Raw genomic sequence first — 14,421 nt, forward strand, 5'->3', positions numbered from 1 at the left:
GCTTAACCAAGCAGGAGGGCTACAGGCTCTTTCTGGGCAGAACTCTTTCCTTGCAAGCAGGAGAGTTGGCGCTCAGAAGATAAATGCTTCTAGATGCGCTGTCTGCTTCTTGTGGCTCTGAATTCCTCCACTTTCAAGCGTCAGGAAGCATTTGAGTTCAGAAATCCGGAGACAGCCTCTCTACTGCGTGGGAATGGAAAAAGGAAAGAAATTCCACGGGTCACGGTTCCGAGAAGCAGGAGACCCCCGCCTATCTGCACCTGCGGCTGCTTGCAACTCCTGTTCCTGCTGCTTGCAGCGGGAATTGCAAAACCCTGTTCTGCAGGAGGACTTGGGGGCGAAGGGGAGAGTGTTCGTCACAGCGCGACCTGTAAAAGTTCTGAGTCTATGGCGGGGATTCTAGGGCCCCTGGTCCGTCTGGTGATTTTTTCCTTTGCTTTTGCTGCGCTGTCGCCGCTGCCGCCGTCGCCTGCAGCTTCGCAGGCGCCTCTCTGGCTCGGGTCCTTCTTGGCTCGGGAGTTAGCAGAACCTCGGCAGGCTGCGCGCGAGGCTTTTATAACCCTCTGCAGAGACGTCACCGCGAAGGGGCAGTACCTGGGCTGCGTACCCGCCAGTCCTGGTGCGCAGCGCCGCAGCTGAACCAGCTGTTGGCAACTGTCTCATTCCACCAACGCAGCCACCTCGCCTTTTGCGGCTACCTGCTGTGGGAGTCCTCAAGCCGGGCGCCCGACGCGCTCCGCGAGGGGGCGCCAGGTAGCCTCCGAGTAACTGAGCCGGACAGCGTCTGCAGGCTGAATGAACCACGGAACGGAAGGATTTGCGAAAGAGCTGTACCGATGATGATAGACACACAACTTCCAGGGAGAGCAGCCCGGAGCGCTGCGACAGCTCTGCAGAGGCGCCTGCCTGTGGCTGTGGGAGTCCGGCAAATGTGGGGGCGACGTGCCAGCGCTGCGCTCCGGGCCTCTCTCCAGCCCGAGTGTACCACGGGCTCGCCCTGGCTGCTACCGAGAGGAGGTGACGATGCCCAGTTCCAGGTGTCCGGAAAACAACTTTCCTGAGATCCTGTTTAGGAAATACCCCAAACACCCAGTTCCTTTCTCTGGGTGGACCGATTCCCCTGGGGAGGCAATGATGGACTCTAAGCTTTGGGGATACCTTCCCCAGGTTCCCCGGTGACTTGGCCCCTAGGTCCATGAAAAGCTCCAGCTGAGCTCTACAGCTGAGCCCCCTGCGCGGACCGCCGGGACTGGGCTGGGCTCCCTAGGAAGCTTGGTGAGCGCAGCAGCCACCTATCAGCAGTGTGTCGCCCAGACGCGCCTCTCTGGGCCCTCTGCCAGCACCCACTGCGGCCTCGAATTCACCGCCCGCGGACCTAGGAGCTTCTGCCTCTGCGCCTGGGGGGCCTGCGGGCTAGTGCCAGGCCCGGCGGCGTGGGGGGTTCCTTCCCCTACTCTCTCGCAGGTTTGCATAGGGACTGGAGGGCAGTTTTGTCCCCCTTTTCTACCCACTCCCTCCCTGCCCCCGGCGGACTTCAGGGCCTCATCTGCAAGTCCAAGGCCATTTCAAACCTCGGAGCTGGTGTCGGGCACTGGGAGGAGTTGGGAAATGCTCGTCAGTGGGTGTGAACCGTTTTGGAGAAGCCGAGATGGGCTCAAGTTTGGAGGCTTTTCCGCCCAGAGTGCCCAGGAGATACGGTTCGAACCTTCGGAGGCTTTCCGGAGGCCATCTATTCCTCTGTCTCCCTCGCGCCCTCCCCTCTTTTCACTGCGGGAACTCAGAACTGTGCGACATGAATAGGGATGGTTACCATAGCCCAGCGCTGAGGCTCGCTGTTGGCGCAAGCCCGCCTTCTCTCGGGAGCTGCGTTTACGCACTAGTCCTGTCTGGTTACGCGCCTCTTAGGGGAGCAAGCAAAATATCTGTCAGGAAACGCTTTAGGTTTAGAAATTGATTGTACCGATTGATGCCAGGCTAAAATCTGCCAGTTCATTTTGGTTTTGTTGAAGCCTGGAATTTCAGCATGTATATGAACCTCACCTTGCACTGCCTGGTACTCCAGGAACCCCTAAACCTGAACAGAAAACTCCAGTGATGTCTGGGGGAGCACAGCATGCCCTTATTTAGACAGGATGCAAAGAAGGAACCTTCTCGAAGGGAAGTCCTCTTCCACCCTGGATCTCTCATAACTGCTCCCAGTAGTGGGTATTAGAGGTCTTTTAAGCTTTTTCATTCTAAAATATGTAAAATGTTATAACATTGCTAATACATAGTGTTTATTTTCCTATTAGGAAATTTGAATTTCTAAGATTTTTTTTTTGGCTGTGTGGATTTTCCTTTCTATAAATTGTCTATTCACATGTCTTGTCCCTTTTTCTGTTAGACTGCTTTCCAGTCACTTTTTTCTCAGAGCTCTTTGTATATTATAGATATAAACACTGCCTATTATTAATATTTCAAGTATTTCTCTAATGCTATTATTTATCTCTTGAATTTATGTATTTGTCATAAAAACTTAAACAATTTTTATGTAGTCTGTATTTACTTTAATAGCACTTGGGTTTTCAAGTCTTGGTTTAAAAAAAGTCTTACAGAATCCTGGCTTTTTTCCACATAAATATCGTGGGTTTTCTTGGAAGTTCTTTCTTTTCTTCTTTCTTTTTCTTTCCTTCCTGCCTTCCTTCCTCTTCTTTCTCCTTTTCTTTCTTCCTTTCTCTTTCTTTCCCCTTCTTTTTCTCTTTTCTCTTTCTTTTCTTTCTTTTCTTTTTTTCTTTCCATCCATCCATCCATCCATCCATCCATCCAACCATCCATCCATCCTACCTTCCTTCCTTTCTTTCCAATAAGGTCTTTAGTTCACCTGCAGTTTGTTATTGTGTATTATATAAGTTATTTTTTTTCATTTAATTAACCCATTATCCATGTCATAGATTAAATTTACAAATACATGTGATTTAATAGTTATATTCTCCAGTCTTTTCTACTGATCCATTTGTCTATTCCTACAGCAGTACCAGGTATATATGTATATATGTATTTGATTAATATCATCTTCTACTTTGCCTAGCCTCCTTGCAATAGGTTGTGAGTGGAAATGATGTGTGTCACTTCTAGGCTGAAGCATAGAAGACTTTGTGTGTATGTGTGTGTACAAGAGAGAAATAGAGAGAGAGAAAGAGAGAGAGAGAGAGAGGGAAAGAGACACTTCTCCATGGATTCTCTCCGCCAAGTCCCAAATGATGCAGCCACAAGAAGACAGGCCTTAATTACCTTGAGTTCCCAAGTGACTGTATAACCCAGGCTGCTGCCCATTTTGGACATGTAGTATGAGTATGAAATAAATTTTTGTTGTATTAAGGCACTAGGTTTTGGGATTAATTTGTTACTCACCATGGGATAGCTTATCCTGACTAATACAGGAATAAATATTCCGATATCTGGTAAGGCAAGTTCATCTGGATGCTCATTTCATGCTTTTTAAAATCCATTTTTAGACATCACATTCAAATTTTAAATTCAATTTAAAAATTAAACAAAACAAACTGCAGTAGTATTTTAATTAGAACTGTGTGGAACTTACTCAATTTTGACAAAATTGACATTTTTGATATATATATTTTTAATCCAAGAACATGGTATGCCTTTCCATTTATTCAAGTCTTATTTATACCTCTCAAAAAGATTTTATAATTTTGGTTAAAATAGATCCAGTCTTTTGGTTACATAACTTCCATATATTTTGTAGGTTTTGTTTCTATTTTAAATGAAATATTTTTCTTTTTTTATTTTAGATCAAAGAAAACCTATTGTCTTCTGTGTATATGTATTTGTGTTTATGTGTATGAGTGTGTTTCTTTGTATGTATCCTGGTCATTTTACTGAATTTTGTATTTATTCTGCTTTTTATTTGCTTTTTTTTTGCATTTTCAATCACATCATTAGCATATTCTTGTCTCACTGAATTTCCTTTACCTTCTAGGACAATGTTAAATTAAAATTGGTGATAAGAGATATTTCTGTATAGTTTCTGAATTTAAATTAAGATGACTTTGAATTTTTACTATTTAGGAGAATATTTGTTGTTAAATTTGCTAAATAGGCTCTTATGTTTAAATAGTTTCCTTCTACTTTATTTTACCTGGAAAGTTTTAAATGAATGTCTTATAAATTTTTTTACTTTTAAATGCCTTTTTCAGGATCTGTTGATATGATTGTGTAATTTTTTTCACTAATTTGTTGACATAATGGATTAAATGAATAGATTTCCCAACACTGGACCCAACCTAGCATTCCTGGCACAATATCTGCTTGGGCAAAGGCTATATTATTTCTTTGATATATTGCTGGATTCAACTTGCTAATGATTTAACATTTTTACATCTATTTTTCTAAGTGAAACTGATGTAGAGATTTTTTTCCTTTTCTTTTTCATATATTAGTATTATACACCAAAAAATTGAAATGAGAAGCATCTCATCTCTAACTATGGCAAGAAATAGTAGTCTTGGTCCCTGAACTACCCAAGAACTAGTGGGAAATGTAAGTCCCTGGGCCATCACAGTACTACAAAATTAGAATCTGCATTGGTAAGACCTTAGGTTATTTGTATGCGCATTACAGTTTGAAGGGTTTTTTTTTTTTTTAAGATTTTTATTTACTTATTTGACAGAGAGAGAGAGACAGTGAGAGAGGAAATACAAGCAGGGGAAATGGGAGAGGGAGAAGCAGGCTTTTCATTGAACAGGTAGCCTGTCGCAGGGCTTGATCCAAGGACCCTGGGATCATGACCTGAGCTGAAGGAAGATGCTTAATGACTGAGCCACCCAGGCACCCTGTAAAGTTTGAGTTTAAAATAGGTCCAGTGTTTTCCAAGTTTCTTAATGATAAGAAACTCTTGAGTTGGTTGTTAATAAACATTATCCGGTTCCAAGGAAAACTCTGATTTGGTGAATCTGGATTGAGGTTCAGTAGTCTGTGTTTTTACCAAGTACTCTGGGTCAGTTTTCTCTTCAAGCAAGTTTTGGAAATATGTGGACCTTTTACTTTAAACAGCACAAAACTAGATGTGTTCTTTCTTCATCTCAAGGAAATTTTCAGCTAGTATTTTTTTTGAAATTATTACGTCTTCTCTATTAGCCCTGTCTTCTCCTTTTGAGACTCTCATTGTTGTCATTGTAGGTTTTCTAGAACCATCCTCTGAATGTTTACAAATGATTCCTGCTCTCATTCTCAGATCTCAGTATCCAGGCTCTTCTGTTTTGGTACTTTCTCCAAGTTCTGTTTATCTCCCAGCACAGCCCAGCCTGCCCGGTTCTACTCTTTTCTCAGCTCAACTCCCAAGAGAGCCCCAGGGCTCATTTATCCAGCTGCCCTTAAGGCCTGAAGCCACGTGGCTGATAGGAGAGAACACTGGAGTTGCTAGGAAAAGGAAGGCAGCTGTGTTCAGGTCCCCATAAACTCTGATCTCCTGAAGCCACTGGTGTGGAAACATCACCTTCCCCCTCCAGTGCGGATGAGTTACTACTATTAGTCACTGGCTTCCTTCCTCAGCCATCCTTTCACAAGACAAACTGGTATACGTTATATCTCTTGGAAATTACACTGTTACTTCTCTGAAGGTAGGAACCATGTTATTCAACTATCCGTTTGCTAGCAGTCCCTTCCCTACATGGCACGATTAATACATATGTATTGGGTTGGATTGAATTGCTTGACAATGGTTGAATTTAGAAAGGTGGTGTGAGACAGGGAGGCAGCACCAGAACAGAATTCACCAAACTGCAAATCTTCCCAATACAAAAACAACAATAACATTAATAAAAATAACAGGAAGTAAAGGGGAGGAGGGAGAGGGTATATGGCTCTTCAACAATGCTTACTCTGTGCCAGGAACAACTGTTCTACCTGCTTTACACGTAGTCACTCTATTTGCCTGTGCTTTTAGCTTTAGCTTTCTGAAACATTTTGTTTTATGTGTGTTTCTATATATACTTTCTATATATACTATAGCATATAGCATAGATTTTGAGTTTCTTTTCATGAGCTAATGTAAAAATCATTTTCCTTTGAATTAAAATGATTCATATTTAATGATATGACTGATACATTTGGCTTTAAGTCTGTTATGTTATTTTATGTTATATTCCTGAATGTATTTTTTTACATTTATGGGCAAATGTATATGTGTTATATACATGGTCTGTTTGCTTTAAAAAATGATTATGTTATTTAGAAAGACTTGTGTGGGTTTTTTTTCCTAGTAGGTAATTTTATACTCGTACCTTTTATAATGCTCTTGGTCTCTTTTTGTTGTATAGACTTCTGTTATTTGGTTTATCAGCTTCAAATGATATTGTAAATCTTCCACCTATTACCCAGGTTGTGATATATGAGCCTTTCCCATTCAACTGAGCGATACTAACCTGCTGTCTTTGCAGGTCAAAAAATGCCTGTTGACCAGCATGTCATATGGCTTCATCTGGTAATACTTTTCCCTTTTATTTCTTTTCTCTTCCCATTTTAAAAGATGTGTTATTTCTATTTTGACAAATATTTTTTCTTTCACATGTATCTTTGTTTTTGTTTTGGTCTTAGACCTATAATGAAATACATCCAATGGTCATCATCAGTCCTTTTGCTAAAATTTCTGCATCGATCTTTAGGCTGAAAGAAGTTCCTTCTGCAATGAGCTCTTCAGAAAGACCTCAAGGGTAGAGCCTTGCATTTTTAAGACTGTTTTCTGTAGCCCTCACACTAGAAGTTTAGCTTCAGCATATGTTCTTTTACTTTAAAAATAAATACTAAAAACTACACATACTACTTGGCATGGTTTACAGACTTCTATGATTTTATGGCCACAAAATTTTGGGACTTTGCATACCTCTCATTTTGTTTTTTGTTTTTTAAGATTTTTATTTATTTAAGAGAGAGAGAGAGAGCGTGCGCATGCGCGAGCTGTTGGGGAAGGGGAAGAGAGAGAGGTAGAAGCAGACTCCCCGTGGAGCAGTGAGCCCAACATCGGACCCTGGGATCATGACCTGAGCAGATGCTTAAATGACTGAGCCACCCAGGAACCCCTCTCTCTCAATTCTTAAAGAAAATCACTATTTTCTATTACTGGAGAATGTTTTCAGAACTGTTAAGTTGTTTTAACTACTTAAATATTTCTGTTCTATTACTGGAGAATATTTTAGGAGAAAAGTTAAAGACCATTTAATATTTGAAATGAAAATGCATATCTATATTTATTTTTTAAATAAAATTTCACTGAAGTATGAATTGATATAGAAAGGGACACATATCCTAAGTGCAGAACTCAGTAAATCACAGGAAGTAAACATATCTGTGTAAATATATCCTACGGGAAAAAGACTATTACCGGAATGATAGAGACCCTCTCTCAGCCATCTCCAAAGGTAACCCTACTTTAGCTTCTAAAACTGCAGATTCAATTTGCATGGTTTTTGAATTTTAAGTTAATGGAATTATGCCTGTATAGCTTCTTATACCCCATATTAAAATTGTGAGATTCATTACGTTGTTGGTAACAAGAGCTCACTTTCTTTTTTTAAAATTTATTTAATTTAAAATAAATTAATTAACATACAGTGTATTATTAGTTTCAGAGGTAGAGTTTAGTGATTCATCAGTTGTATGTAACAACTAGTGCTCATTCCATCAAGTCCCCTCCTCCTTAATTCCCATCATCCAATTATTCCATCTCTCCATCCACTTCCCCTTCAGCAACCCTGTTTATTTCCCATAGTTAAGAGTCTCTTGTGGTTTGTTTCCCTCTCTTATTTCATCTTGTTTTATTTTCTCCTCCCTTCCCCTATGTTCATCTGTTCTGTTTCTTGAATTCCACATATGAGTTCATTTTCATTGCCATATAGCATTCCGTTGTTTGAAAATAGTAGTTTATTCATTTACTGTTGATGGACACTTGATTATTTTTTGTATTTCACAATAAGAACAATGTCACTATTTCTTAAGCACATGTTTACACAGTTTTGTTGGAAATATGCCTAGGAATACAATTACTGGGTCATGAGTTTGCATATGCTCAGCTTTAGCAGATATTTACAAACACATAGTTCCTTGCGACAATTACAATCCCATAGCAACACACATTAAGTTTTCCAGGTGCTTCACATCCTTGCAAATAAATAGGATTGTCAGTTTTCTTAATCTCTGCCATTCTGATGGGTGGGATATCCCACTTTGGTTTTAGTTTGTGTTTTACTGATGAATGAAAGAATGTGGTGGAGCACCTTTTCATATAATTTTTGGAAAGTGTCTGTTTTAGTTGTTTTTTTTTTATTGGTTTTCTCTTTTATTGATTTGTAAGAGCTCCTTAGATGAAATAGGTCCTTTGTCAGTTATTCTGTAGTTTGCCTTTGTCTTTTGATGGCCAGAAATTCCTATTTTTAATGTATCACCTTTCCCCCCCTTTACAGTCAATGCTTTTTGTGCTTTAAGAAATCTTTGTTTATCCCAAGATCATGAAGGTGTTATGTTATCTTCCATTAACTTGATTCCTTTAACTTTTATATCTAGCTCTATAATCTAATTGGAATTGATTAATGTGTATGGTATGAACTAGAGGGTTAAGATTCATGTTCATCTTTATTGATATTCAATTGTCCTAGAACAGTTTACTTAAAAGAATGTTCTTTTTCTACTGTCTTCAATGCCACCTCTGCCATAAATCAAGTAATTCTGTATGTGAAGGTCTATTTTTGGAATCTCTACTTTGTTCCATTGGCCTTTTGAATATCCTTGCCCTAGTATCATTACAGCCCTATAATAAGCTGTCATATAATATAGCAGTATAAGTTCTCATTTTTTTTCTTGAAATAGCCTTAGCTATTCTTAGCCCTTTGCATTTCCATACAAATTTTAGAATTTATCAGTTTTTATCAAAAAGCCAAACTCTGTGGCAATTTAAATTGGGACTGTTTTGAATCTCTAGGTTTATTTGGAAAGGATTTATATCTTTACCATACTTATTTAGATCTTCTTAATGTTTCTCAATTAAGTTTTATAATTTTCAATATGGAGGTCTTACACATCTTAGATGTATTGCTAGATGTTCAATCACTTTGATACTTTGATGCTGTTGTGATAATTTTTCAAATTTTACTTTCTAAATGTTGCTATATATAGATACACAATTGACCTTTGTATTTTGATTTTATATTTATAACTCTGGTAAATTCACTCATTAATTCTCATGGTTTAAATTTAGATTCCTCTGGAATTTTTTTTTTTATTTTACACATTGCCTTTATTTTTCTAAAGTTTTTATTTAAATTCTAGTTATTTAGCACATAATGTAATATTAGTTCCAGGAGTAGAATTTAGTGATTCATCACTTACATATAATATCCAGTACTCAGCTCAACAAGTGCCATCCTTAATACTCACCACCCATCTAGCCCATCCCCACCTACCTCCCCTTCAGTAATCCTCAGTTTCTTCTCTATAGTTTAGAGTCTCTTATGGTTTTCATCCCTTTCTTTTTTTCCCCCTTCCCCATGTTCATTTCTTATGTTTCTTAAATTCCAAATATGAGTGAAATCGTGTGGTAGTTGGCTTTCTCTGACTGACTTATTTCATTTAGCATAATACACTTTAGCTCCATCCACGTCATTGCAAATGGCAAGATTTTTTTCCTTTTGATGATTGAGTAATACTCCATTACAAATACATACCACCTCTATTTTATCCATTCTTTAGTCAATGGACTGATGGACATTTGGGCTCTTTCCATAATTTGGCTATTGTTGATAATGTGGCTATAAAAACCAGGGTGCATGTGCCTTCAAATCAGTATTTTTGTATCCTTTGGGTAAATACCTAGGAGTGCAATTGCTGGATTACAGGGTAGTTCTATTTTTAACTTTCTGCGGAACCTCCATACTATTTTCCACAGTGGCTGCACCAGTTTGCATTCCCACGAACAGTATAAGAGAGTTTCCCTTTCCCCACATCCTCACCAACATCTGTCGTTCCCTGAGTGGTTGATTTTAGTCAGTCTGACAGGTGTGAGTTGGTATGTCATCACGGTTTTGATTTGTGCTTCCCTGATGACAAATGATGTTGAGCATCTTCTCATGTGTCTGTTAGCTATCTGGAGTCTTCTTTGGAAAAAATGTCTGTTCATGTCTTCTGCTCATTTCTTAACTGGGTTATTTGTTTTTTGGGTGTTGAGTCTGATAAGTTCTTTATAGATTTTGGATATTTAACCCTTTATCAGATATATCATTTGCAAGTATCTTCTCCCTTTCTGTAGGTTGCCTTTTAGTTTTGTTGCTTGTTTCCTTAGCTATGCAGAAAATTTTTATCTTCATAATGTCCTAATAGTTCATCTTTGCTTTTGTTTCCTTTGACTCCAGAGACTTGTCTAGCTTGAAGTTGCTATGGCCAATGTCAAAGAGGTTGTTGTTGGTGTTCTCTTCTAGGATTTTGATGGTTTTCTGTTTCACATGTAGGTCTTTCATCCATTTTGAATTGATTTTTGTGTATGGTCTAATACAGTGGTCAGTTTCATTCTTCTTCATGTTGCTATACAATTTCCTCAGAATCATTTGTTGAAGAGACTATTTTTTTCCATTGGATATTATTTTCTGCTTTGTTAATGATTAGTTGACCATATAGTTGTGGGTCCATTTCTGGGTTTTCTATTCTATTCCACAGATCTATGTGTCTGTTTTTGTGCCAGTATCATATTGTCTTGACAACTACAGCTTTGTAATATAGCGTGAAGTCCAGAATTGTGATGCCTCCAGATTTGCTTTTCTTTTTCAAGATTGCTTTGGCTATTGGGGGTCTTTTGTGGTTCCGTACAAATTTTAGGATTGTTTGTTTTAGCTCTGTGAAAAATGCTAGTGGTATTTTCATAGGGATTTCATTAAATCTGTAGATTGCTTTGGGTAGTATAGACATTTTTTTTAAAGATTTAGTTTATTTATTTATTTGACACAGAGAGAGAGATCACAAGTAGGTAGAGAAGCAGGCGGCGGGGGGGGGAGCAGACTCCCGCTGAGCAGAGAGCCCGATGTGGGGCTTGATCCCAAGACCCTGGGATCATGACCTGAGCGGAAGGCAGAGGCTTAACCCACTTAGCCACCCAGGTGCCCCTAGTATAGACATTTTTAAAAAAATTTTTTTATTTCTTTTCAGCGTAACAGTATTCATTGTTTTTTCACCACACCCAGTGCTCCATGCAATCTGTGCCCTCCCTAATACCCACCACCTGGTTCCTCCAACCTCCCACCCCCCCCCCCCGCCCCGTGCCTTCAAAACCCTCAGGTTGTTTTTCAGAGTCCATAGTCTCTCATGGTTCACCTCCCCTTCCAATTTCCCTCAACTCCCTTCTCCTCTCCATCTACCCTTGTCCTCCATGTTATTTGTGATGCTCCACAAATAAGTGAAACCATATGACACTTGACTCTCTCTGCTTGACTTATTTCACTCAGCATAATCTCTTCCAGTCCCGTCCATGTTGCTACAAAAGTTGGGTATTCATCCTTTCTGATGGAGGCATAATACTCCATAGTGTATATGGACCACATCTTCCTTATCCATTCATCCATTGAAGGGCATCTTGGTTCTTTCCACAGTTTGGTGACCGTGGCCATTGCTGCTATAAACATTGGGGTACAGATGGCCCTTCTTTTCACTACATCTGTATCTTTGGGGTAAATACCCAGTAATGCAATTGCAGGATCATAGGGAAGCTCTATTTTTAATTTCTTGAGGAACCTCCACACTGTTCTCCAAAGTAGCTGCACCAACTTACATTCTCACCAACAGTGTAAGAGGGTTCCCCTTTCTCCACATCCTCTCCAACACACGTTGTTTCCTGTCTTGTTAATTTTGGCCATTCTAACTGGTGTAAAGTGGTATCTCAATGTGGTTTTAATTTGAATCTCCCTGATGGCTAGTGATGATGAACATTTTTTCATGTGTCTGATAGCCATTTGTATGTCTTCATTGGAGAAGTGTCTGTTCATATCTTCTGCCCATTTTTTAATATGATTGTCTGTTTTGTGTGTGTTGAGTTTGAGGAGTTCTTTATAGATCCTGGATATCAACCTTTTGTCTGTACTGTCATTTGCAAATATCTTCTCCCATTCCGTGGGTTACCTCTTTGTTTTGTGGACCATTTCCTTTGCTGTGCAGAAGCTTTTGATCTTGATGAAGTCCCAAAAGTTCATTTTCGCTTTTGTTTCCTTGGCCTTTGGAGACATATCTTGAAAGAAGTTGCTGTGGCTGATATCAAAGAGGTTACTGCTTATGTTCTCCTCTAGGATTCTGATGGATTCCTGTCTCACGTTGAGGTCTTTTATCCATTTCGAGTTTATCTTTGTGTACGGTGTAAGAGAATGGTCGAGTTTCATTCTTCTACATATAGCTGTCCAGTTTTCCCAGCACCATTTATTGAAGAGACTGTCTTTTTCCACTGCATATTTTTTCCTGTTTTGTCGAAGATTGTTTGACCATAGAGTTGAGGGTCCATATCTGGGCTCTCTACTCTGTTCTACTGGTCTATGTGTCCGTTTTTATGCCAGTACTATGCTGTCTTGGTGATCACAGCTTTGTAGTAAAGGTTGAAATCAGGTAACGTGATGCCGCCAGTTTTATTTTTGTTTTTCAACATTTCCTTAGCAATTCGGGGTCTCTTCTGATTCCGAGTATAGATATTTTAACAATGTTTTCTTTCTTCCAGTCAATAGGTGTGGAATGTTTTTCCATTTCTTTGTGTCTTCAATTTCTTTCACAAGTGTTGTATAGTTTTCAGAGTACAAATCTTTTACCTCTTTGATTAGGTTCATTCCTAGTATCTTATGGTTTTGGGAGCAGTTATAAATGGGATTGATTCCCTGATTTCTCTTTCTGCTGCTTCATTATTGGTGTATAGAAATGCAACAGATTTCTGTACATTGATTTCATATCCTACAGTTTTGCTGAATTCATGTATCAGTTCTAGCAATTTTTCAGTAGAATCTTTTGGGTTTTCTCCATAGAGTATCATGTCATTTGTGAAAAGTAAAAGTTTGACTTCTTCCTTGCTGATTTGGATTTTTTTTTTAAATTTTTTATTTATTTTCAGCGTAACAGTATTCATTGTTTTTTCACCACACCCAGTGCTCCATGCAATCTGTGCCCTCCCTAATACCCACCACCTGGTTCCCCCACCCTCCCACCCCGCCCCTTCAAAACCCTCAGGTTGTTTTTCAGAGTCCATAGTCTCTCATGGTTCACCTCCCCTTCCAATTTCCCTCAACTCCCTTCTCCTCTCCATCTACCCTTGTCCTCTATATTATTTGTTATGCTCCACCAATAAGTGAAACCATATGATACTTGACTTTCTCTGTTTGACTTATTTCACTCAGCATAATCTCTTCCAGTCTTCTCCATGTTGCTACAAAAGTTGGGTATTCGTCCTTTCTGATGGAGGCATAATACTCCATAGTGTATATGGACCACATCTTCCTTATCCATTCATCCGTTGAAGGGCATCTTGGTTCTTTCCACCGTTTGGATGTTTTTTATTTCTTTTTGTTGTCTGATTGCTGAGGTTAGGACCTCCAATACTATGTTAAATGACAATTGCTGGATAAAGTATTCTTGGCTACATAGTTTCCCCACTCAGCATGTTTTATATAGCATGCTATTCTCTTCTGGCCTGCCAAATTTCTGTGGAGAGATCTGCTCCTAACCTTATTTGTCTTCCCTTGAAGGTTAGGGATTTGTTTTCCCTTGCTGCCTTCAGGATTCTTTCCTTAGCTCTGTATTTTGCAAATTTTACTACTCTATATCTTGATATTGGCCTGTTTTTGTTGATTTTGATGGGAATTCTCTGTGCCTCCTAGATTAGGATGTTTGTTGCCTTCCCCCAATTAGGGAAGTTTTCAGCTATAATTTCTTCAAATAAACCTTCTGCCCTTTTCCCTTCCTAATTCTTCTGGGACTCCTATGATACAAATGTTATTACGCTCTGTGGAATTTCTGAGTTCTCTAAGTCTACATTCACGATCCAATATTTTTCTTTCCCTCTTCTTTTCAGCTTCATTGGATTCCTCTGGAATTTCTATCTGTAGAATCACTGGAAGGAATAAAGAGTTTTCATTCTACAAGATTTTGCTTCATATATTTTGATGTGGCTACACTATTAGGTGCATACAGATTTAAGATATATATCGATATATATCGATATATATCTATATCGATATCTATATATCTATATATCTATATATATCTAGATACATATCTATAGATATCTATATATCGATATATATCTATATATCGATATATAGATATAGATATCTATATCTATATCTATATAGATATCTATATAGATATATAGATATAGGATATATAGGATATATCTATATAGGAATATTTCTTGCCTTT

The sequence above is a fragment of the Martes martes genome, assembly GCF_963455335.1.
Source record: "Martes martes genome assembly, chromosome: 9".
NCBI lineage: Eukaryota > Metazoa > Chordata > Mammalia > Carnivora > Mustelidae > Martes > Martes martes.